Source organism: Elaeis guineensis, chromosome 12, assembly GCF_000442705.2.
Source record: "Elaeis guineensis isolate ETL-2024a chromosome 12, EG11, whole genome shotgun sequence".
NCBI lineage: Eukaryota > Viridiplantae > Streptophyta > Magnoliopsida > Arecales > Arecaceae > Elaeis > Elaeis guineensis.
In genome coordinates, this window is record NC_026004.2 from 70,668,351 (window position 1) to 70,695,685 (window position 27,335).

Below are 27,335 nucleotides of genomic sequence, written 5' to 3' on the forward strand. Positions count from 1 at the left end.
CATTTGAGCTAACCAATTCTGATCAATAGATCTATTGGTGTCTAAGGCAAGTTAATGAGACGTGATTATTTAATTGGTTTCGTTAGCCAACCTGAATAATTTATTGATGTCTTAGGAAGGCAACGAGGGGACCCCCACTGATTACTACTTACTTGGCTAGTTTAGAAGATTGGGTCTTGAATTAGGTTGCTTAGTAGTTTGATTTAGCCCAGACTAGTTAGATCGATCATATGATGACTGATTAGATGAGATGCCCATAAATATTAAGTCCATAGGTCTTCCACCATTGTAGATGTGCGGGCGTGCTATCGATGTTGATTATTCTCGACTGGTTACAGTAGCTTAGTTGTATTGGAAACACATAACCACTCTATTAGCAAAGAGTTACTCTAGGGTAAGGATGGAGTTGGGCCCAATAACTATTAAGTGAGTGACCCAATGACGGTCTTGCACCTGCTTGTGAATGGTGGGTCGGACTTAACTAAAAAGTATGGGCAATAACTGTTAGGTGAGTCCACATGACTTAGAGACCAAATCACTGCAATATGCTTAGTGAAGCATCTGGGCAAAGAGTTATCTATGCATCGGTATGCATGCTACCAATAACTGTTAGGTGAGGTGCATGTCATCAGTGGGACCGCAGCACTCACTAGGAATCCTTTGTCGTGTTAGGATTTCTATTTTCTACCCAGAGAGTGAAGGGATCTGATAAATTAGTGGGAGTCATTGTTTACATCTTAAAGTCTCTAGAAGTAAATATAAACATTAAGTATAAAAATTTAATTTGAATCTCTACTCTCACAGTTTAACCACTATGTCAGCCTCAAATCCTCTAGCCCGCATCCTTGAAACCAATCGTTTGACCGGTATGAATTACAAAGACTGGCTCAAAAATCTCAAGATTGTCTTGATCTCAGAAAAGTTAAGCCATGTTCTCGACCAGAATTCCGTAGTGCTACCAAACCATCCTACTGCTAAGCAAAGAGCTGCTTTTGAGAAGTGGATGGATGAAGACAGTCGGATTAAGTGTTATGTATTGGTGTCTATGTCAAATGAGTTGCAAAGCCAGCATGAGCATATGCCCACTGTCTGGGCTATGATCACTCACCTACAACAGTTGTATGGTGAGCAGAGCCATACTGCATGCTTTGAAGTATCCAAAAGACTTTTCAATCTAAAGATACATGAAGGGCAGTCTATCTATGAGTACTATATGATAGTGATCAAGGACATTGAGGAGTTTGGGAAGCTCAGGCTAGAAATGCAAAAGAAATTGCAGATAGATCTAATCCTTCAATCTCTTACCAATTCATATAGTCAATTTATTATGAATTTTCATATAAACAAACTTGATTGCGCTATTCTCGAACTCGTCAATATGTTGGTCACCACGGAAGGTACCTTGAAGAGCTCAAGAGGCATTGTTTTCACTGTGGAGTAGACTTCTTCCAAGAGAAAGTCTACTGAAAGAAAGAAGGTTAAATCCATAAAGAAGCAAAAGAAAGAAAGCAAGCCAAAGAAGGATGGTCCAAAGATGGCTAAGGCAAAGGAAAAGTGTTTTCACTATCATGCTGAAGGCTACTGGAGGAGGAACTGTCCTAAATATCTGGAGAGCCTAAAGACCAAAAAGGGTGATAAGCCTTCTGAAAGTATGCTCGTAATTGAATCTAACCTTTCGGTTTCTTCTACTTCTAGTTGGATATTGGACTCTAGCTCGAGTGCTCATATTTGTACTTTAATGCAGGGTCTGATAGAAAGTAGGAGGTTGAGAGAAGGTGACATGATCCTTCAGATCGATAATGGAGCAAAGGTTGCTACAGAGGCCATTGGCACTTACCCTCTTCGATTACCATCTGGTGTTAGATTAGATTTAAAAGATTGTTATTATATTTTTGTAGTTAGTCAAAATTTAATTTTCGTGTTTGTACTGGCACAGAAAGGTTTTGAAATTTATTTCAATAAAGACTTTTGTTCCATTTATTTATGAAATAAATTGGTTGCACGAGGTCTTTTAATTGACAGTCTTTATCACTTGCATGTTGATGCGAATGTAAACCTAAACGAGTAAATAGAGAGTGTTGTAGGCCAAAAAAGATCCAGAGATGGAATAAATCAGAAGTACTTGTAGCACGATAGACAAGGCCATATTAGAGAGAACAGGATAAATAGACTGGAGAAGGATGGGATCCTTAGCTCTTTTAATCCAGAGCCATATCCAGCTTGTGAATCCTGCCTTTGAGGAAAGATGGTCAAGTTGTCCTTTGTAGGTCATGGAGAAAGGGCCATAGAGCTATTTACCCTGGTATACACCGATGTGTGTGGGTCATTTGATACATAGGCCAGAGGTGGTTATACCTACTTTATTACCTTTACCGATGGTCTATCTTGGTATGGATATGTATATCTCATGAAACACAAATCTGAGGCCTTTGAAAAGTTCAAAAAATTCAAGCATGATGTAGAAAAGCAGACAAGCAAATCTGTTAAGTTTCTTTAATCAGATCGAGGAGGTGAATACCTTAGTCAAAAATTTTTGAGATATCTTAAGGACAATGGCATAGTCTCTCAGTGGATCTCTCCTGGAATGCCTCAGCTCAATGGGATATCCGAAAGGAGAAACAGGACTCTATTGGATATGATCCGATCCATGATGAGCTTCATTGATCTATCTTTTTTTTTTTGGGACATGCCTTGTTAACTGCCATTCACTTATTGAATAAGGTTCCATCATAGTCTATTCCTACGACATCGTATGAGATATGATTCGATAAGAAGTCGAGTCTGGGTTATCTCAAGGCTTGGGGATGTCCGACCTATATCAAGAGACAAATGACAGATAAGCTAGAGGATAGATCTATTATAGCTCGCTTTATAGGGTATCCAAAAGAATCGATGGGATACTACTACTTTCCACAAGATCACAATGTGATTGTGAGTCAAAACACCGTATTCCTAAAAAATCAGTTTATCTAGGATGGCGGCAGTGGGAGGTTAGTGAAGCTCAAAGAGAAAGTCTCTGAAGAGCTCAGAGCTATAGATCCTCAGAAACCTGTAGTCCATAAGCCAGTAGTTGATGTTCTTCTACCACCTCGTAGATCTAGCAGGATCTCCCAACCCCCAGAAAGGTACATAGGTATGCTTACGGAGGAAGTGAAAGAATGTTGGGTTCTAGCCATGCAGTAAAAAGTGATGTTTAAAATTTTAAAATCATACAAATCAATAGCTTTATCAAATAAAACTATCGAGCTGGAATCCAAACCCTAGAATCACCTTGTCGATATCGATAAAATAAAAACAAGCATGCAAAAGAGATAGAATTTTATACTTTTACCAAAATAAAAAAGTGGCACATTGATGTTCTCCATGAGACTCTAAGATAGAAGTCCTCCAATGGTGATCCATATGGAAGTTGGCCAAGGACCTTTCGAACCAGTGCGCTGCCGCAGCCTTATCTTCTCAAGAATACTATCGGCTTCGAACTTACAGTACGATCATGCCAAAGCCTAGTTACTTTCAAACATGCCACTAGAATGACACCAAAAAGATACTCTTCATATGTCCCATAACCTAGGATTTTATTTTTGGCTCCAACACATGAAAAAACCAAACCCTAGGGCACACTAGCAACCCTTGCCAAAAATCTCACCACCCTTCTTGCAAATTTTGCCACTCAATTTTCTCTTGATTTTTTTCTCAAATTTTTTTTAAATTTTTTTTTATGATTACCATGTTCCTCATTTCTAGTTTCAGCCTAAAATCATAGTAGGAAACTATGTGGGGCATCTCCTATAAATAGGGGACCAAGGGATGTCACAAGGGATGAAGGGGCACCAACCTTTGGTGCTCCAACTTCTCATGCAGTGAATAAATTTATTGTGTAGAATTTTTGATACATTAGATACTTTTAGTAGAAGAACTCTTCCTCCTCTACATGTCATAAAAATTTTACATTAAATTGAAATTAAATCATAGGATATCTGGTAGAGAAATAAAAGCAATGCGTATTAGTTAAGAGCCTTCTTTAAGAAGGACTCTCTATTTCACATGCCAAATTGAGGTGGGTGGCATTTATTTTTTGCCATGGATTCTAGTGGGTGTAGAGGAGTCCTTCTCCACTTGAAACTAATCCAATTTAGATAAGGATCTAATTTAAATTGACCCAATCCCATTAGGTCAAAGGCAATTGGTCTAGGTTAGCTTAAACACTTTGAACCAAACCAATTTAGGAACTTGAGTTAATACAATATGCTAGTATATCAAATTAACTCATATAATTTATATTAAATTTAAATTAAATTAGATTAAAGTCAAATCTCAAAGTGTGTGACCCATTGGATTTTAAATCTAGTCAGTAGTGGATCAAGACTTTCGATGTAATCCTAATCCGATGAGATTAGGTCACCCGAAGAGTCCCAATAAACTTGGACTCTTCCAAATTGACTCTTGAATCAATTTTTTTTAATTTTGATGAATTTACAAGTCAAGATTAACATCTAGCAATATATCATGACTATCTAAAAGATTTAAAATTTTGATAAAAAATTATCAAAATATCTTTCAGTGGTAAGTTTTCGTGTAATTCAATCCTTCAGTCAAACAATATCCCAGATGAGTTGTGGGTATGAAAATATGTCAAACTCAATTACTTATTGTTGGGTATAAAATATCCACAGCCGAAACCCTCGACGGAATCGGCATCAGAACAGCTCCGCCCGAACTCCTCGGGAGCCGGGTTCCGCCCACGACTTCAGCTCCGAGAGGCTCCGCCCGGACTCCTACGGGAGCCGGGCTCCACCTCCGACATCAGCTACAAAGCAGCTCCGCCCGGACTCCTACGGGAGCCAGGCTCCGCCTCCGACATCGACTACAGAGCAACTCCGTCCGGACTCCTACGGGAGCCAGACTTCACCTCTAACTTTGATTGCAGAGGACTCCGCCCGGACTCCTACGGGAGCCGGGTTACGCCCGCAACTTCAGCTCCGAGAGGCTCCGCCTGGACTCCTACGGGAGCCGGGCTCCGCCTCCGACATCAGCTACAAAGCAGCTCCACCCGGACTCCTACGGGAGCCGGGCTCCACCTCCGACATCGACTACAGAGCAGCTCCGTCCGGACTCCTACGGGAGCCGAACTTCACCTCTAACTTTGATTGCAGAGGACTCCGCCCGGACTCCTACGGGAGCCGGGTTCCGCCCGCAACTTCAGCTCCGAGAGGCTCCGCCCAGACTCCTACGGGAGTCGGGCTCCGCCTCCGACATCAGCTACAAAGCAGCTCCGCCCGGACTCCTACGGGAGCCGGGCTCCGCCTCCGACATCGACTACAGAGCAGCTCCGTCCGGACTCCTACGGGAACCAAACTTCACCTCTAACTTTGACTGCTGGTAAGCCCCGTCCAGACTCCTACGGGAGCCGGACTTCCCCTCTAACTTTGATTGCAGAGGACTCCACCCGAGCTCCTACGGGAGCCAGGTTCCACCCACGACTTCAGCTCCGAGAGGCTCCGCCCGGACTCCTACGGGAGCCGGGCTCCGCCTCCGACATCAGCTATAGAGCAGCTCCGCCTGGACTCCTACGGGAGCCGGGCTCTGCCTCCGACATCCCCAGCAGCACAGCTCCGCCCGGGCTCCCACGGAGGTCAGATTCCGCCCACAACCCCGACCGCCAGGAGGACCTCTCCCGGACCTCTACAGAGGCCGGGCTCCGACCGTCGCCGAGCTTCAATCAACAGATCCGCGCCCCCTGGCAGGCCACCAAAATGGCCACGACCCTGCTCCACTTCCTGTGACGGATTCCGTGCAGCTCCATCATTCCCTGACAAGCCGTAGTAACCGTCGCCGCCCTGCCCCACTTCCTGTGGCGGATTTCGCATAGCTCCACTACCCCCTGGCAGGCCACGATAACGGCTACGAACCTGCTCCACCTCCTGCGACGGATACCGGGCGATTCTCCCATCCGCTGGCAAGTCACGACAACGGGCGCTGCTCCACCCCCTGCAACTGATTCCACGTGGCGAGCTGCGGTGATGGCCACGATTCCGCTCCACTACCTCCCACAATAAATTCTCCTGACCACGGGCAGCCCACTACCAGACGGTTACAGGTGTCGCCATCAATCCGTTGCCCCCTCCGCCTATAAAAGGGGGACTCAGATACGTTATTCTTTAAGCTCATTTTCTTATCTCAAAACTCTGCTAAATTCTTCATTCGAGCACTCCATTCTTGTTCAGGCAGAGAACTGACTTGAGCGTCGGAGGGTCTTGCCGGAGCAACCCCACCTCCGGTTTAGACTTCTCTTGCAGGTCCCGACGGCGACCGCGGCTTCCCCGACTCCAGCTTCTCCGGTGCAAGCAAATTTTTGCACCAACAGGATTGGCGCTAGAGGAAGGGCCTGTGTCTTCGCAGCACCCTTGTTCTTAAAGGAGTGTTCAACGGAGCCGCCTTCGACCGTTTCTCCGTCATCCACTCCTGATCTTCCCCCGCGAGATCGACACTCGAAGCCTCCGCGCAAGGCATCCACCCGGCGGTCTACGGCCTCCGCGGCCAGATCTCAGGCTCCGGCCTCCCCTCCCATTTCTCAGCCTCCTCCTCCTCCCCCTCCGACGGTGGCAGTCGGCATGGAGCAATTTGACCTGCTGGCACAGCAGGTCAGAGGTCTCGTCGAGGTCGTACAAGTAATGCAACAGCAGCAACCGCAGGCGTCGGCGCATCCGGAGGGGCATCTCCAGAATGCCAGAACCCGGTGGTGGGGCGGGCCACCTAGGCCAGCCACCCCATCCTTCTCGGGAAGGCGAATCCGAGTGTAGAGAGCCCTCAATCGGATCACGACTCCATCCCTGGAAGATCCCTGCCCCCGTTCTGCCAAAGGACCCTCGAGACTCGAAGTCGAGAGGACTTTCTGGATCGGAGGCTCCAGGAGATGAACCGGCGGATCGAAGAACTCCGCCACGCGCCTCCCGCTTATGGTGAGGATATTTGCACTGACCCTCCCTTCTCCCAAATGATTATGCAGGAACCGATCCCGCTGAACTTCAAGCTTCCCCAATTCGAAAGCTACGACGGGACGTCGGACCCGGTTGATCATCTGGAGGCCTTCCGAACGATGATGCTGCCTCACGGCGCTCCTGACGCCATCTTGTGCCGGGCTTTCCCGTCTACTTTGAAGGGAGCAACGAGGAACTGGTACTCGGCTCTGAAGCCAGGTACCATTTTTTCCTTCGATCAAATGAGCCACCAATTTGTGGCCCATTTTGTCAGCAGCCGGCGTCCCTGGAAGGGTTCGGAGTCCCTCATCAACATCAAGCAGAGGGAAGGGGAGTCCATACGGGCCTACATCAACCGCTTCAACATCGCGGCGTTGGAGGTCCGAAATTTGGACCAGTCAGTTGCCATGGCCGCCCTGAAAGGTGGCCTTCAGAAGAATGATCTTTTGTACTCCCTGGAAAAGAAGTACCCCAGGGATTTTGCCGATTTACTGGCTCGGGCTGAAGGGTACACCTGAGCGGAAGAGGCCTTCAAAATGAAGGACGAAGAGACAGCAAGGGAGCATCAGGCGGGAGGTTCGAGTAAGCCCGCAGTTGAGAAGAGGCCAAAGGAAACCTGGCCTCGCTCCCGATCCCCCCCTGGGCATAAGCGCGCCCATACTCCACCCCGGGCACGCAGGCAGAGAAGCCCAGACAACAGGTTTCGACGGGGTTCCCCGCCAGGGAAATTTTGCAACTACGCCCCCCTCAATGCCTCGAAGGCCCAGGTGCTGATGGAGGTCAGGGAGCAGCTCCCTAGGCCGGAGAGGATGCGCACGCACCCCGAGAAGTGCAACCCCAACAAGTTCTGCCTCTACCACCGCGACCACGGCCACGACACCAAAGAATGCATCCAGCTCCAGGACGAGATCGAGGAGCTCATCCGGCGAGGTCGACTCGACAGATTCATCCGCCGCAGGTCTGAGGGTAGAGGAGACCGGCCAAGAGCCCTCCCACCGCCTGAACCGCAGAAAAGGGAGGAGCAGCCCGGGGACCGGCCTCCCATCGGGACCATCGACTCCATCGCCGGAGGACCTCAAGGAGGAGCGAGAAAACTATAAATGTATCACTTCCTATTTTGCCTTAAATCTACTTTTCTTTCTGCCTAACGTGCCCCTCCCACCTAGCGTGGATGTATTATGACTGGACATGATCCCTCCAAAAATGCAGCCATGCCAGGAACAGGAGGAGAACCTCATCCTGGCATGAGCAAAGTCAAAGGCCCGGTTCCTTTAGACCGGATGGGGGGAGAGGCCTTACAACGCTCTAATGTGCCCCCACAGCCCTGTTAGGGACAGGAGGAAAACCTCGCTCTAACTTGAGCAAAGTCAAAGGCCTGGTTCTTTTAGACCGGATGGGGGGAGAGGCCTTACAACGCCCTAATGTGCCCCCACAGCCCTGTTAGGGATAGGAGGAAAACCTCGTCCTAACTTGAGCAAAGTCAAAGGCCCGGTTCTTTTAGACCGGATGGGGGGAGAGGCCTTGCAACGTCCTAATGTGCCCCCACGCCATGTCAGGAACAGAAGGAGAACCTCGTCCTGACATGAGCAAAGTTGAAGGCCCGGTTCTTTTAGACCGGAGGGGGGAGAGGCCTTACAGCGCCCTAACGTGCCCCCACAAGCCAAGCTGGTAACGAGGAGAGAACCTCGCACCGGCTTGAGCAAAATGGAAGACTTCGCCCGGACTCCTACGGGAGCCGGGTTCCGCCGCCAAGGAAGACTTCGCCCGGACTCCTACGGGAGCCGGGTTCCGCCGTCAAGGAAGACTTCGCTCGGACTCCTACGGGAGCCGGGTTCCGTCGCCAGGAAAGACTTCACCCGGACTCCTACGGAAACCGGGCTCCATCTGCCACTCCTGCAGCAAGGGTTAATAATGGTGGCAAAACTTGGCTGCGTAACAAGGACGGATGATAGGAAAGAGCCCCCCCACGACGACATCTATGTCAAACAAGCCAAACGACAAGAAAGGTTCAACAGACGACAATACTAGTGCTACGCGTAGACAAGGTAACACAAAATGCTCTTTTTTCTATTTCCGATATACATACTTCAAGGCCAGGACGGCCAGGGAAAGAAGGACAAAACGACAAAAAGAAAGTAACTACATAAAGACAAAAGAGCTCTAAGGAGGCCCTGCTCCCTCCGACCTAGGGTTATCACCTCCATCCCTCAACCAGGACTGCCTCAGGTTCTCCATTGCTTCTTCTAGTTCTTCCTTCTTCCGCAGCGTATCCTAGAGCGCCTGACGAAGTTGCCGGCTCTCAGCCTCCACTTCTCGACGCCACTTCCGCAAAACTTCGGACTCTGCCTCTGCGTCTGCGACGGCCTTCCGCTCAAGCGCCAGTTGGATTTTTACTTGTTGCAGCTCGGCTGTCTTCTCCCCAAGGGAGACAGAAATCCCTTCGACAGTGCCTCTCAGGGCTTGGAGCTCTTCGGTATCTTGGGCGGAAGTAAGCTGCGCCCTAGTAACCAGCTGCCTCTGGAGACGAACGACCTCATCCGCCGCCTTCTGGAATCTCCCTTTGTACTCTTCCACTTGCCGGCGCCAGCTGGCCCGCTGCACATCGTGGCTCATCTCAGTGTCTTGAAGCTGCTTCTGGTGGTCGGAGACCTTCTGCGACCACTTCTGTTCATCATCCGCCAGTGCCAGGAGCCGGGATGAGTTTCCTTCCAGCTGGCCGATCTTCCTCTTCGCAGCTGATAGCTCCACCCTAAGGGCACTGATCCTGGCTTCTTGAGCCCAAGTTCGGTCGCTGGCGCTCTTCTTACATTCCTCGAGCTCCTTTGTGAAGTTCGCCTTCCTCCGACTGTAATCCATGATTGCCTTCACTTGGAGACTCCTAAAGTGGGCGGCCTCAGCGGCGGCTTCGGAATGGCATTCTCTCGACTTGCGGAGCTCGCCCTCCGACTTCTTCAACTTCTTCGTCAGGTGGAGGACCTCCTTTTTCAGCCGCTAGATAGCTGACTTCAGCGGGACCCCCAGGGGCAAGGGAAGTGCTTCAGCAGGGCACTGCCATCGGAAGGTGCAAGCATCAAAGACCGACTCATTACAAGAAGAAAGGCAGAAAGGAGGAGGAGGGGGAAGAAGAGGCCATCCACAATAAGAAATTCGACTTTATTGATTGAATAATTTTGAAGACAAACAGAAAGGAAATATGGTGACAAAATAAGGACACAAGATCGGAGGTCTCAGACCTCAGGGGCAGGAGGTGGAGGACTCGGCGTGGGGGGTGCGACTGCGGTGGCGGTGGATGAAGGGCCGGCCTCATCTTCAGATTCCTCAAGAAAATCGAGATCGAGGTCCGGGTATCTGCTGGCCACCTTCTCTTGGCAGAGCTCGAACCCCTTAGTGAACGCCTCCTAGCCGAACTGGACGTTCAGTTCCCTCATCTCTGCGGAAGCCTTGAACTCCTCCACCGTAAGGGCCCTGGCCTCCGAGACCAGAACCGGAGTTTGCTCGACCAGATGGGCGACCTCGGCCTCCGCCTTCCTCACCGACTCCTCCAAGATCCGTCTCTCCTCCTCCCGGGCTTGTCTCTCCTCTTCCCGCGCTTGCCTCTCTCTCTCCAGGGCCTCCTGGAGGGTGGCTACTTCGGCCGTCTTCGCTTGGAGGCGAGCAACCTCGGCCTGGTAGCATTCCTCCACCTGAAGGAGGTCCTTTCTCATGCGGCTCGTCGCCTCGACATAAGCGAAGAGCTGGTGCCCAATCTGCAAAGATGGATAGAGAATTACAACAAAGGTCGAGTGACCATGCAAATAAACACCCGCTTACCTCAAGGAAGGACCCCAAAGAGTTCCAAGCCCGCTGCTCGGGATCGGCACGGTCGATCCTCTCCACGACATCGGACAGGATGCAGCCATCGAGCAGCCGCCTGATCAGGTCCTTGTCGTTGAAGGGGTTCTCCGATCCCCCCTCAGAGCAGACGGACTCGTCTACAGCAGCTCGGTGGCTGCTCGCCCTACGAGCCACCGATTTCCTCCTCCTCCCCGCGACGGGCGCCTCCGTGGGGCGAACCCCCAGAACGGGGGCCCCAGTCGGCGGGCTCCTCGAGGAAGCCCGGGGGGCCGCTGGCTCGGCATCTAAAGGAATGTCGATGGCCGGGGTCGTCTGGATCGGCACAGCCAAGCTCGTCTCCTCCGCCCTGGCCCTCTTCGCCGATCCGGAGGCCATCGCGCCCTTCCTCTTCTGAGCTCTCATGCCCTTGGCGAGCATCCGCGTGGCTTCGGCGTCCATTGCTAAAAAAAAAAAAAAAAAAAAAAAAGAAAAGAAAAGAAGAGAGAAAAAGAAAAAAGAAAGAAGAAGCAACACCGATCAGTCTAGAGTCAAAAAAAAAAAACAAAAGAAAAGAAAAGAAGAGAGAAAGAAAGGGAAAGAAAAGAGCGGGAAGGAAAAAGTAAAGAGAAGAAGAAGAAGGCAAGAAAAGAAAAGATAAGTACTTGCTGGATCCTGAGGTTTCAGGCCGATGTTGAAAAGAAGCTGCTCCTTCAGAAGATTAGGAAGGGAAGGAGCGGGATAACTCAGAAGCTTCTGGGCGGCCTGAAGGTCGTCCTCCCCCAAGCTGGGAGCCCGACGGACGGAATCCCTCAGAGACCCCCAAGGGGGTAGGCCCAGTTCCAGGGTCGGGCAGTGGACGAAGAGAAATTTCTCCTTCCAATTGTGAATCGAAGAAGGGGCGCCCTTCAGCAACCCCTTCTTACCAAACTGGGGGGAGAAGTACCACCAGTCCTTCGCCGAAGGATGGCGTTTGAAGGTATAAAAATGCCTGAACAAGGAAAGGGACGGCTGGACCTCGGCTATGTGGCAGAGAGAGAGAAACCCTATCAAAAACCTAAAGGAATTCGGGGCCACGGAGGTGAGAGAAATGTCTAAGAAGCGGAAGAAGGCAGCAACGAAGACAGGAAGCGGAAGCCGGAGTCCGGCACGGAACGCCTCCTGATACAAACAGAAGCGACCAGGAGGGGGAGTGCTGGCCCGATCAGAGGGGCCAGGTAGCTCCAGGTTGTACTCTGGAGGAACCCCATACCGAACCCTTGTCAGAAGGAGTTCATCCAGAGTCGACGAACATGGAATGGCGCCCGGTGCAAAAACCGGGTGAGGCCCCGCCCCAGACGCAGGCTCGTCCGCAGAGGCAGCGACCTGGGGGTTCGAAGCAGAAGAACTCTTAGAACTGACGGGAGCAGAAGAGTCGGAAGACATTCTGGGTAGTTTCGAAGGGAGGATCTAAAGAACCCTAAAAAGACAGACCAAAAGGGGAACGAGATGCCGAAGGCTAACTCGGAGGGAGGTACAAAAGTAATGAAGAGAGGAGAAGCCCCTAGGTGGTGAGAAGAAGGTTGGCACTAACCTATATTGCTCTGGGGACCTGGGGAACGGGAAACGGGAGGCGCCTACGGCTCGAGAAGACGTTCATAAGAGTAGGCTCTCGAAGAGAAGACAGACACCAAGCGAAAACTCAAGAATGGAGTGGGACGCCTGAAGGGGGGAGGACGGGTTTAAATAGACCCTGGGATCCGGCGAGATAATGATCGCGAATCCCCCTGGCCGGTCCGCATCCGACACGTGTCCCACTCCCCCTAGCAGACGGCTAAAAGCGGCTGACGGTTGGCAGGATCATAATTGCACCGTACCTAGGCCAGTATACCTGCGGGATTTTCGAAGCGTCCCCTTGTACCGCTCCAATTCGAAAAGACTCCGGCACGCGCTCATTTAATGCCAAAATATCTGGAGGTGGCAGTGCGCAGGATTCGAAGGGACGGTTCCGGCTGAACCCATCTCTCTCTCTGTGTACTTCTTTCGCTTGAAATTCAAACTCGGAAGTAGGGGGACTAGTGTTGGGTATAAAATACCCACAGCCGAAATCCTCGACGGAATCGGCATCAGAACAGCTCCGCCCGGACTCCTACGGGAGCCGGGTTCCGCCCGCGACTTCAGCTCTGAGAGGCTCCGCCCGGACTCCTACGGGAGCCAGGCTCCGCCTCCGACATCAGCTACAAAGCAGCTCTGCCTGGACTCCTACGGGAGCCGGGCTCCGCCTCCGACATCGACTACAGAGCAGCTCCGTCCGGACTCCTACGGGAGCCGGACTTCACCTCTAACTTTGATTGTAGAGGACTCTGCCCAGACTCCTACGGGAGCCGGGTTCCGCCTGCAACTTCAGCTCCGAGAGGCTCCGCCCGGACTCCTACGGGAGCTGGGCTCCGCCTATGACATCAGCTACAAAGCAGGTCCGCCCGGACTCCTACGGGAGCCGGGCTTCGCCTCCGACATCGACTACAGAGCAGCTCCGTCCGGACTCCTACGGGAGCCGGACTTCACCTCTAACTTTGATTGCAGAGGACTCCGCCCGGACTCCTATGGGAGCCGGGTTCCGCCTGCAACTTCAGCTCCGAGAGGCTCCGCTCGGACTCCTACGGGAGCCGGGCTCCGCCTCCGACATCAGCTACAAAGTAGCTCCGCCCGGACTCCTACGGGAGCCGGGCTCCGCCTCCGACATCGACTACAGAGCAGCTCCGTCCGGACTCCTACGGGAACCGGACTTCACCTCTAACTTTGACTGCTGGTAAGCCCCGTCCGGACTCCTACGGGAGCCGGACTTCCCCTCTAACTTTGATTGCAGAGGACTCGGCCCGGGCTCCTACGGGAGCCGGGTTCCGCCCGCGACTTCAGCTCCGAGAGGCTCCACCCGGACTCCTACGGGAGTCGGGCTCCACCTCCGACATCAGCTACAGAGCAGCTCCGCCTGGACTCCTACGGGAGCCGGGCTCCGCCTCCGACATCCCCAACAGCACGGCTCCGCCCGGGCTCCCACGGAGGTCAGATTCCGCCCACGACCCCAGCCGCCAGGAGGACCTCTCCCGGACCTCTACAGAGGCCGGGCTCCGACCGTCGCCGAGCTTCAATCAACAGATCCGCACCCCCTGGCAGGCCACCAAAATGGCCACGACCCTGCTCCACTTCCTGTGACAGATTCCGCGCAGCTCCATCATTCCCTGACAAGCCGCAGTAACCGTCGCCGCCCTGCCCCACTTCCTGTGGCAGATTCCGCACAGCTCCACTACCCCCTGGTAGGCCACGATAACGGCCACGAACTTGCTCCACCTCCTGCGATGGATACCGGGCGATTCTTCCATCCGCTGGCAAGTCACGACAACGGGCGCTGCTCCACCCCCTGCAACTGATTCCACGTGGCGAGCTGCGGTGATGGCCACGATTCTGCTCCACTACCTCCCGCAATAAATTTCCCTGACCACGGGCGGCCCACTACCAGATGGTTACAGGTGTCGCCATCAATCCGTTGCCCCCTCCGCCTATAAAAGGGGGACTCAGATACGTTATTCTTTAAGCTCATTTTCTTATCTCAAAACTCTGCTAAATTCTCCATTCGAGCACTCCATTCTTGTTGAGGCAGAGAACTGACTTGAGCATCGGATGGTCTTGCCGGAGCAACCCCACCTCCGATTTAGACTTCCCTTGCAGGTCCCGACGGCGACCGCGGCTTCCCCGACTCCAGCTTCTCCGGCGCAAGCAGATTTTTGCACCAACACTTATCATTATGTATCTCGATCTGAAAGTGATGATTCAGTTGATGATGCATTAAAAATTCTTTTCTAATTATTATCTTGCTTTGGTTGAAGACTTCCGAATCAACGACCTATGAGATCACATAGAATGTTTGCTCCCCTTATCAGGAGTGACTAATCCCTTATTGATCACTCACAACCACCATACGTACTTCACCATATCCAAAATACCCCACACAAGGATCAAAGAATCAAGTTAGGTAGTGAACCAAAATATGGATCCATGTACACAAGGTATCATAGTGACCTCAGGTCTAAGGATAACTTACACAACTCCCACTAGAGAATCATCAGTTGACATGTAAATAAGACTCTATCTGATATTCTCTCGTAGATCAATTTGATGAACTCATTCTCTAATAAGCATCCAAATCTTTGTATTAGTGTCACCACATAAGTGGTTGTGAGATCAACCACCCTCATTCCTGAGCATACATAGGACATGCCAGTCTTACCGATATCATTGATCTCCGACTCAATATATCAATGACTAGGAATATTTTAGATTAGGGCTATCACAGATATAGGTTTCACTGGCATGATCTCATCACAATCTTAAAATCATTGTCCAGACCTTTGGGATTCATTATAATTTTAAAAACAACAAGATGCAGCATATAATAAATCAAAAATATCTATTTTATTAATAACATAAATGTTAATTACATGAGTCTAAAAGATAAATTACAATAAACATCCTATTACATCCCATATGCAATTGCTTGGAGGGCAATATTCTTTTAATCTCCCACTTGCACTTAAAGCCAATCGCCCCTATACTTGATACCCATGCTATCAAGGTGGTGGTCAAACTGCTGCATTGACAAAGCCTTAGTGAATGGATCCGCTATATTATTCTTGATGTCAACTTGCTCCATGATCACATCGCATCTTTCGACTATCTCCCGAATGAGGTGGAACCATCTTAGGATGTGCTTGGATTTATGATGAGACCTTGATTCTTTGGCTTGAGTAACTGCCTCAGTGTTATCATAATAAAAAGACACTGATTGTTCAATCTCTAAAACCACACCCAACTTAGTGATGAATTTTTTCATCCAGACGGCTTCCTTAGCAGCCTCACTTGCAGCAATATACTCAGCCTCAATGATCGACCCAGCAATAATTTACTGTTTGAAATTTTTTCAACTTACTACACCACCATACAAAGTGAACACATACCCAGATATAGATTTGCTATCATCTAGATCAGATTGAAAATTAGAATCGGTATAACCTTTCAGTTTTAAATCAGACCAACCATATATCATAAAAACATCTCTAGTCTTTTTCAAGTACTTGATTATATTTTTCATAGCTTTTCAATGATCCTCCTCGAGATCTATCTGAAATCTGCTGACAATGCCCAAGGTATAAGTCACATCAGTCCTGGTACATAATATAGCATACATTATTGATCCTATTATCGAAGCATAAGGAATAAAACTCATTCTATTTCTTTCTTCAGGTGTCTTAGAAGATATCTTCTTGGAGAGTTGTATGCCATGACCTTTGGGCAAATAACCTCTTTTACTTCCCTCCAAGTTGAACCTTTTCAACACAAGATCAATGTACCTAGACAGGGACAAGTCTAGCATCCTTTTGATCTATCCCTATAGATCTTTATACCAAGTACATAGGATGCTTCACTCAAGTCTTTCATGAAAAATTTTTATGATAGCCAAGTCTTGACCGATTGCAACATCAGGATATCATTCTCAATGAGCAGTATGTCATCCACATACAAGATCAAGAAGATAATAACACTCACACTAGTCTTCTTGTACACATAAAGTTCATCCATATTTTTTAATGAAGCCAATTTGACTATCTCATCAAAACAGATATTCCAGCTTCTCGATGTTTGCTTTAATTCATATATGAATCTATTCAGCTTGCATACTTGATTTGCTGTCCCACTTGAGATAAATCCCTCTGACTGAGTCATATAAATTTTTTTCTCAAGATTTTCATTGACGAAGGTAGTCTTGACGTCCATCTGTTAGATCTAATAGTCATAGTATGTTGCAATAGCAAGCATTATCCAAATAGACTTGAGCATGGCTGCTGGTGAAAAGGCTTCTTCATAATCAATACCTTATTTTTGTTTGAAATCTTTTGCCACCAGTCTGGCCTTATAGGTCTCTACTTGGCCATCTACTCCAATCTTCTTTTGAAGTCCCATTTGCAGCCTATTGAGGTCACACTCTTAGGTGCATCAATCAAAATCCATATTTGGTTGACATACATAGAGTCCATTTCGAATTTCATGGCATTGAGCCACTTATCAGAGTCATTACTGATGATAGCTTCCGAATAGGTCGTGGGATCATCATTCTCAATGATGTGGGATGTGTTGTCATTCTCAATGACAAATCTATACCTGAGTGGTACATTACACACTCTACTCAATCTTTGGAGAGGAGGTGTGTGTAGTGACTGTGCCTCAATAATTGGCATATCTGGTTGAGAACTATTTTATGAATCCTGGATGGATTGTAGATTTTAAACTTCCTCAAGTTCGACAGATCTCCCACTGCCTTCTTGGATAAACTCTTTTTTCAAGAAAACGACATGCCTACCAACAAACACCTTTTGTTGAGTAGGATTATAGAAGTAGGATCCTATACTCTCCTTGGGATAACCTACAAACCTATATTTTTCTGATCTAGCATCCAGCTTATGTCCATCAATATTTTTCATATAAGTCGGGCAATCCTAAATCTTAAGATGCTTAAGATTGGGTCTTTTCTCTTTTCATATTTCATATGGAGTGCTAGAAATAAATTTAGAAGGTACTTTATTTAAAACATACGCTACAGCCTCGAGAGCATATCCCCAAAAGAATATCGAAAGATCTTTGAAACACATCATGGACCGTACCATATCTAATAAGGTGTGATTTTTTCTTTCTGCAATTTTATTTAATTGTGGAGTATAAGGAGGTGTTCATTGAGAGAGTATTCTATTTTATTTTAAATAATCAAAAAACTCACTAGACAAGTATTCTCTTCCTCAATCTGATTGAAGAGTTTTAATACTTTTACCAGTTTATTTCTCAACCATTCTTTGATACTCTTTAAATTTGTCAAAGGCTTCGAATTTATATTTCATTAAATACACATATCCAAACCTAGACCTATCATCAATAAATGTGATAAAATAAAAGTATCCACCTCTGGCATGAGTCGATATTGGACCATATACATCAGTATGTACAAGATCCAAAATGTCACTCACCTTTTCTCCATGTTCAGTAAATGGAGTCTTAGTCATTTTTTTCATGAGACAAAATTTATAAGTTCCATATGATTGATAATCATAAGGATCAAAAAAATTATCTTTAAATAACTTGTTAATTCTTGACTCATTTATATGGCCAAGTCGGTAATACCAGAGGTATGTGACATTCACATCCTCTCTTTTTTTTTCTTCATATTATCAATATAAAATATATTATCATTAAACAAAAGATCATTATCAATAAAAGTCTTTTCATAATACTCGTTAAAAAAATAAATATAACAACCATTGTTCTTTACATTTATTTCAAAATCTTGTTCCAATAATAATGGTACTGAAATAATGTTTCTAACAATATTAGAAAAATAATAACAGGTCTTCAGCTCTAAAACTTTGCCCAAAGGCAACTTCAAAATCTTGATTCCTATAGCTTCAGCCTAAACAGACTCTCCACTAGCGTCGAACAGCTCAAAGTCTCTTTATTCAGACTCTTTATTTCTTGTAGACCCTACAATGATTTGCAAAGTTGTGAACCACAGACGATATCCAATATCCAAGAATCTAAAATTGAAGTATTTAATGATAAATTAGTTTGTACCACATACAAACCTTTAGCAACATTTGTCGGTTTCATGGTTGCAAGGTACTCCTTGTAATTTTTCTTTCGGTGGCCCTCCTTGCCACTGTGATAACAAGTACCTTTAGTGGAGATATTCTTCATCTTCTTCTTAGAGATGCCAGTCTTAGGGTTCATCTTTTTCTTAGAACTCTTCTTTGCCTTCTTCTTATTGATCTTATCAACATGAAGGACCTGAGCCTTTTCACTCTTGAAATGGCTCTTCATTATTTTCAACATATTCAATAGCTCAGACAAGCTTATGTTTAGTTTGTTCATATGATAATTAATAATAAACTGAGAGAAAGAGTCAGAGAGAGACTACAGGAACAAATCCTGGCTCAGCTCACCATCCATGGCAAAATTCAGTTATCCTAGATGAGTTATCAAATCAATCATCTTTAAGACATGCATTTGCACAGAGGTGCCTTCAATCATGTGGGCAAAAAACAACTGCTTTGATATCTCATTTTGAGCAGTTCGACTTTGCTCCCTATATAACTCCTTAAGGTTAAGAAGAATAAAGGGAACATCCATGTCCTCATATTGCCTCTGAAGCTCGTTGCTCATGGAGGTAAGCATGGTGCATTTGACAGTCACACTATCATCTTTCCACATCTTATATGCAGCCCTATCTTCCTCGAAAGCATCTTTTCCAATAGAATCTAGAGCAGGTGTATCCAGAATGTAGGAGATTTTCTCCTGAGTGAGAATAATTTTCAAATTCCTTAACTAGTCGACATAGTTAGGTCCGGTCAACTTATTTGCATCTAGGATACCTCTAAGCGAAAGTAAGGATGCCATGTGTGTAGTTAATCTACAATAATAAGAACACAATATAAGCAGACAACTCATGATGATATGTACAACTAGATAAGGATTTTTATCTAATTGTGTCTCTCACTATTTTATCAAACTTCATACCCCTCAAATATAAAAATTGAGAAACATACTAGTGTTTCTTAGCGAGGTTGAGATCTCTATTCCTCATAAACACCTTGTGGATAGCACAATAAGTATTCATGAGTTCAAAAGTAGGTGACTCTTTATCAATTGTACCTTTATAATTCTCAACATCTTTCTTTCTGGCCCCTAGATCACATATAGTCTTGTGGATAGCACAACAAACTATAGTGTTCTAGTTAAGTTGACCCTTCAATCCTATATGGTTGTACTTAAATAATGTTGTCCTTGTGGATAGCACAATAAAGCAACACTATTCAAATATACCATAAGAATCAACATGCACTTGATCAACATCATGTAATTTCTATAGTAAGTTTTGTGGATAGCACAACAAGATCACTAAGATTTTGACATACTCTATCGACCAAGTTTGAAGGAAGGACCTTGTAGTGTCTACATCACTAATTAATCTAAGTTAGAAATTCAACAAGATCAAATTGGCTAGGTCAATAGGTGGGAGGCCCCCCATAGCTTTTCTTAGACACCAATAGAGTTGGCCAGGCCAACATATGGACCTAATTAGAAAACTATCTTTCACACTTTCCTCGACACTAATTGATCTAAAGAATTCGACTTTTGAATTGAAAGTAAATCCTGACATTACAACTTAATATAATTTTTAAGAGGGTGTTTGAACTGATCTTGACACATCCTAACTATGACTACATAAAATATACTTTACATATTATGCAATACTTCTACAATTTATGATTGCAATCATATAATCATGCCAAAATCATATAAGGGTGCAATTGAGATCAAAACATATGTCAAGCATATCGAAGAAATATAGCAAACCCTAATCACATTAGGCATGCAAAACACCCTTAACCATACATCGATATAAGCATCATGCTATCATGATAATATAAATATTAAAAATATCATAAATTCATAATTTAATATCTAAAATTTAACATCATGGTATATATAAAGTCAAAAATATTTTTTGAGTTTAAAGATCGATGCTAAAAATAATGCAACATTTTTGGCAAGATATATGAACAATAACAATTCTATGCTATAATTTTGTACTTGTTTGATCAAATAAGACAAGGATGGCTCTGATACCATTATTGAGTTTTTACCATATAGTAAAAAATAATTTTTAAAGTTTTAAAATCATACAAATCAATAACTTTATCAAATAAAACTATCGCACTTTATCGATATCGATAAAACAAAAACAAGCATGCAAAAGGGATAGAATTTTATACTTTCACCAAAATAAGAAAGTGGCACGTTGGTGTTCTCCATAAGACTCGAAGGTAGAAGTCCATCAATGGTGATTCATATGAAAGTTGGTCAAGATCCTTCCCAACCGGTGCACTGTCGCAGCCTTGTCTTCTTAAAAATACTATCGGCTTCAAACTTGCGGTACGATCATGCCAAAGCCCAGTTGCTGCTGAACTTGCCACCATAATGACATCAATAAAATACTCTTCAGATATCTCACAACTTAGGATTTTAGTTTTGGCTCCAACATATAGAAAAACCAAATCTTAGGGCACAATAGCAGTCCTTGTCAAAAATCCCACCACCCTTCTTGCAACTTTTGCCACTCAATTTTCCCTTGCTTTTTTTCTCAAATTTTTTTCAAATTTTTTTCCATGATTACCACATCCATCCTCTTTAGTTTTAGCCCAAAATCATAGTAGGAAACCATATGGGGCATCCCCTATAAATAGGGGACCAAGGGACGTTACAAGGGATGAAGGGGCGCCAACCTTTGGCACTCCAACTTCTCATGCAGTGAATAAATTCACTGTGTAGAATTTTTGATGTATCAAATACTTATAGAAGAAGGACTCTTCTTTCTCTATATTCCATAAAAATTCCATATTAAATTGGTGTTAAATCATAGGATATCTGGTTGAGAAATAAAAGCAATGCGTATTAGTTAAGAGCCTTCTTTAAGGACTCTCTATTTCACACGCTAAATTGAGGTGGGTAGTATTTATTTTTTTGCTATGGCTTCTAGTGGGTGTAGAGAAGTCCTCCACTTGAAACTTATTCAAGTTGGATAAAGATCCAATTTAAATTGATCCAATCCCATTAGGTCAAAGGCAACTGGTCTAGGTTAGCTCAAACACTTTGAACCAAACTAATTTAAGAACTTGTGTTAATACAATGTGCTAGCATATCAAATTAACCTATAAAATTTATATTAAACTCTAATTAAATTAGATTAAAACTAAATTTCAAAGTGTGTGACCTATTGGGTTCCAAATCTAGCCAGCAGTGGTTCAAGACTTTTGACATAACCCTAATCCGATGAGATTAGGTCACCCGAAGAGTCCCAATCAACTTGGACTCTTCCAAATTGATTTTAGAATCAAATTCTTTTAATTTTGATGAATTTATTAGTAAAAATTGATATCTAGTAATATGTTATAACTATTCAAAAAATTTAAAATTATGATAAAATTATCAAAATACCTTTCAGTGGTAAGTTCTTATGTAATTCAATCCTTCAGTCAAACAATATCTTAGATGAGCTGTGGGTATAGAAATATGTCAAACCCAATTACTTATCTTTATATTTCTTGATCTGAAGGTGATGGTTCAGTTGATGATACATTAGAAATCTTTTTCTAATTATCATCCTGCTTTGGCCAAAAACTTTTAGAATCACCGACATATGAGATCACATAGGATGTTTGCTTCCCTTATTAAGAGTGATTGATTCCTTATTGATCACTCACAATCTCCATGCACTCTTCACCATATTTATAACATCCACACAAGGATCAAAGAACTAAGTTAGGTAGTAAACTAAAATATGAATCCACGTACATAAGGTACCATGGTGACTTCAGGTCTAAGGATCACTTACATAACTCTCACTAGAGAATCATCAGTTGACATATAAATAAAACTCCATCTGATATTCTCTCGTAGGTTAATTTAGTGAACTCATTCTCTAATGAGCACCCATATCCTTGTATTAGTGTCACCACATAAATGGTTGTGAGATCAATCACCCTTATTTCTGAGCATACATAGGACATACCAGTCTTATCGGTATCATTGATCTCTGACTCAATATACCAATGACTAAAAATATTTTAGGTTAGGTCTATCAAAGATTTAGGTCACACTGACGTGATCTCATCACGATCTTAAAATCATTGTCCAGACCTATGGGATTCATTATAATCTTAAGAACAACAAGATGCAACATATAATAAATTAAAAATATCTATTTTATTAATAATGTAAATGTTAATTACATGAGTCTGAAAGATATATTATAATAAACACTCTATCGTGTCCCATATGTAATTAGCTTGTAGAAAATTATTCTTTCCAAAAAATATTCCTTATGGGAGATAGGGGTCATAGTGATAACCCTAATACCTTTGACGAGATGATGTCTGACATCAATTCTGAGAAATGATTACATGCTATGAAGTCAAAAATTAACTTGATGTATTCAAACCAAGTCTGGACTTTAGTGGATCCACCTGAGGGTATCATATCCATTGGATGTAAATGGATCTACAAAAAGAATATAGGTGCTCATGGTAAGATAGAGACCTATAAAGCTAGGCTTATGGCAAAAGATTATAGTCAGCATGAGGACATTGACTATCAAAAATCTTCTCATCCGTAGTCATGCTGAAATTCATCCGTACTTTGCTTACTGTTGCAGCTTACTATGATTATAAAATCTGATAGATAGATGTGAAAACTACTTTTTTGAATGGATATTTTAAGAAACATATCTATATGGAGCAGCCTATGAGTTTCATATTCGGTGATAGTGATCATAGAGTCTGCAAGCTACAAAGGTCCATTTATAAATTAAAGCAGATTTCTCAATGTTGAAACCATCAATTTGATGAGGCAATCAAATCATTTGATTTCATCAAAAATGAAGAGAAATCTTGTGTATACAAGAGAGTCAGTTGGAGTGCGACCACCTTTCTCGTATTGTACGTGGATGATATTCTCCTTATTGGAAATGACATTTTCATACTGACCATGTTCAAAAGTATTAGGAAATGTGTCCTAAAGCTAATAATCTAGGTTGTAGATGATTGTGCTCTATATAAGTATATGAATTATAGAATGATAAATATTATCTAGCAGATTTATCATAAAAAATATATCTTTTAAAATAGAACTCATATGTTATGATGAAGTCCTTAGAACTACTTTCAAAATGATAAAGAAGGATTTATCATGTGGTTCTTAAATCCTACTCACAACCAAATGATACAATTGTTACAAGGATAATAAGTGTATCAAGTGAGGTTATTGTATACCATATTAGTTGGTTGTTCTCTTAATCAAGATATGTGATGACACGGGTATGGCATACGGATGATATGTAGGAATACATTTCACTGAACGTGACCACTTTTGGAGCACTCTGCTGTCAAAGGTTGCTCTGATGGGATATGGGTATATGTGTCCCTCAGAACTGAGGCTATCTCGGTGACCTGCAAGCAACTCACTATGCTTTGGTGCCAGACTACCCAAATTTTTAATTCGATAATGAAAAGTTTATAGGTACAGTCAAATACTTGTGAAGTCTGAGTGCGAGTCAAGATGAGATTGACCACTCCAAGTAAAATTAGAGATGATGCATCATTGCATTTTAATTTAGCAAAACTTTGGCCAAAGTAGTCTTAGTGAAGAGTCACAGGATTTTTGAGTTTGCGATATAATGTGGACCACTCTTTTTGGGATGACAATTTACCCTTAATCGTCCTTGAGCATCAAGTGTCAAAGGGATGAATTATACAGTAACTATATCTACATGCGTTTTAGAGTGTTGTTAGGCATACATTTGATCTATCCAGACGTCGGAATGCTAGATGGTTACATCAATTAGTATAAGAATTATTCTTGTGCTACTGACTTAGGTTCGAACCTATGGGGTCACACACATAGAAGTACTTGTCTGATCAAATGGTTGATCAACAATTATGAATTATTGAAAGATTTAATTATCAATTTGATTGATGATTAATCTTATGCAAAGATTACAATAAATTATTTATTAATAGTTAGTAAATTAGAAGAATAATTAATTAACAATATGATTATTAATTAGCTCAATTTGATTGAGCAATGGAGATTGGATTAGATCTAATTGAATTGGATTCAATTAGATTGGCTTTGGATTAATTAGATGCAGCCCTATTAAATAACAGGACTTATTTCAATTGATCTCAGAGATGCATGAATTTAAAATTATTTTAAATTGAATATAATTCAATTAGTTTTATATAGGCTTGGATTGGATCTAACCCTATTGAATAATAAGCTTGATTGGATCAAGCCCTAATATCAAATGAAGCACCTGATTTCCATCCCTAGATCAATAGGGTTTTAATCTAACTAATTTTCAATTGGGTTGGGGCCTAATTGGATTAGGATCCAATTAGTTAGTTTGTTATAACTAATTTCTAAATTAGTTAGGATTGGATCCAAAGATTAGTTAGAGTTAGAACAAGATCTTGAATCCTATTGAGGAATAGGACTAAACCCAAACCCCATGTGATATTTATCTATGCGCTCCATTCTCCTTTCAATATGAAAAATACCTCATGCCCTATTAAGACACGTCGCTCCATCTCTTCTCTTCCTCCCATGGAAAAGGAGGCACCCCAATCTCCTCTTTGTTGCCATCCCAAAAGAAAAAGAAAGAAGGAAGGGGGCATCCAAGGGTTGGACGCCCCAACATTCCACACGCCAAGATCCTATTTCTCCTCTTCTTCTTCATATATTTTTTAATTTTTTTTATTGATTTTTAGATATTAAAGAGAGGCTTTTCTGCTGGTTATATAATAAAAAATTAGAGAAGAAAAGTTCTTCCCAAGGAGAGAAAAATCAAGAAAGAAAAAGGGTCTTCTTTCTTGCTTGCAGCCTTGAAGAAGGAGTTCTTCTTTCATATTTTTATTTATTTATTTTTAAATAAAAATTAGATTAGATCTAATTTAATATATAAATTTAGAGGAGAAATATCAAAAAAAATTTGATTTGGGTTTGAGGCTTCTTGAAGTTTTAGATCAAGAAAGAAGATGGATCTTCTTTCTTGCATGCAGCCTTGAAGAAAGAGTTATTCTACTTAATTTTTTTTTATTTTTTAAAAATAAAAATTAAATTAGATCTAATTTTTAACATAAAAATTTGAAAAAAAAATATTAAAAAAAATTAGTTGGACATTTGGTGCTTTCTTGAGTTCTTGATCAAGAAGAAAAAGGGAGAAGAAGAGAGAAGAACAGTTCTTCTCTTGGATTTTTCTTTTGGATTTTTTTGGATCTCAAAATTTTATGTGATTTTCAATATAAGAAATCAGATTAGATCTAATTTTTATCATAAAAAATTAGAGAAAAAAAATTCTTCTCAAGGGCATGAAAGAAAGAAAAAAAGGTTCTCTCTTATACATGAAAAATTGAGAAGAAATGATTCTTCTCTTGATCTCTATTATAGAGATCAGATGCATGGATCCAGAAAGAAAAAGAGAGGGTCTCCTTATTCTTCAATTCTATCATGTTCCTCTTAAATCAGCCAATGGATGATGTCTTCGCGAGCTAGAACTCTCAGGGAGATCGATCAGTATGAGGACTTCGTGTGGATATCCATAGAGACCGGACACGTGTGTGGCTGCTAAGCATCATAAAGAATCATCTACTATAGATTTTGGATGCGGTGATCTGCTACCCACACTCAGGTATGAGATTTTGATCTCAATTAATTTTTAGATGTAATCTAAATATGAATTGAATATGAACTAATTACACTTAGATATGTTTAGTATCTGCTGATTTTAGATTTCAGATGTACATACATGCATATTAGTTCATGTCACAGATCCTATATGGTGATTTAGATTTGACCTAAGCATGCATTATAGATTAAATTATTTAATCTACATATGCTCTGCTGTAAAATTTTAAAAATATATGCACATCACCCACCATGCTTCCCATCAAATGGTATCAGAGCCAAGTTCGTTATGATATGAACATATATGCATGTAGAGTTGAAATCTAGATTTAGCAATACATGAGATATGTTATGATCTAATTTTAGATACGATCTAATGTAAAATCAGATCTAATACAATTTAGATTTGATCTAAATTTTTGCAAATATGATATGTGAATAAGATTAGATGTTCTGAGTAGCAAAATACTCGGATTGGATAATCACCAGCCCATCCGATTATAGGAGCAAGTAGGGTTACATGACCCTCTCTTCCCATTCAATGGGGTGCTCTTCATGGCATGTAGGGGTGGCCATTGTGAGGTCCCATGAAGAAGAAAGCGAAAAGAGAAAACTTACATTCTTGCAAAATCCTAGATCTTGAAACCTTAGGTATTGTTGTATGTGATGCAAGTTGCAAAAAAACTAGTTACATTTAATCTTGATTAATCAAAATTACCTTGATTAAAAATTATGAAAATTTTGATTTGATCTAAAGGATTTTGTGATTTAATGTAAAAGGTTTACATAAGAAATTGTTTCATAACCTTAACCCATATTGATTCTATACTTAATTAAGAATTAAGAAATATATTTTAGATCTAGAATTATGATTAAAGATCTAATGACATTGCATAAAACATAGGACATGGGATAGCTCAAATCAAGTCCTTTAATTGGATTAGACCTAAGGTGAAAATCAAAGACTCAAATGGACTAAAAAGAGTAGTTGATCAAATTTAATCAATAGTTGATTTAGATTAGATCAAGGATATCCTAGATCAGAAATAATAGTTGTAGTTGATTGAGTCCATATCTTTGATCAAACCTGTTGGGTGTAAAACCTCCCCCAGCCGAAGTTCGTGTTTGGAGTGACCCCTCAGGGATGCTGCAGGCAAACTTCGTCCGGACTCCTATGGGAGTCGGACTCCGTCTTCTACTTCGACTGCAAACAAACTTCGTCCGGACTCC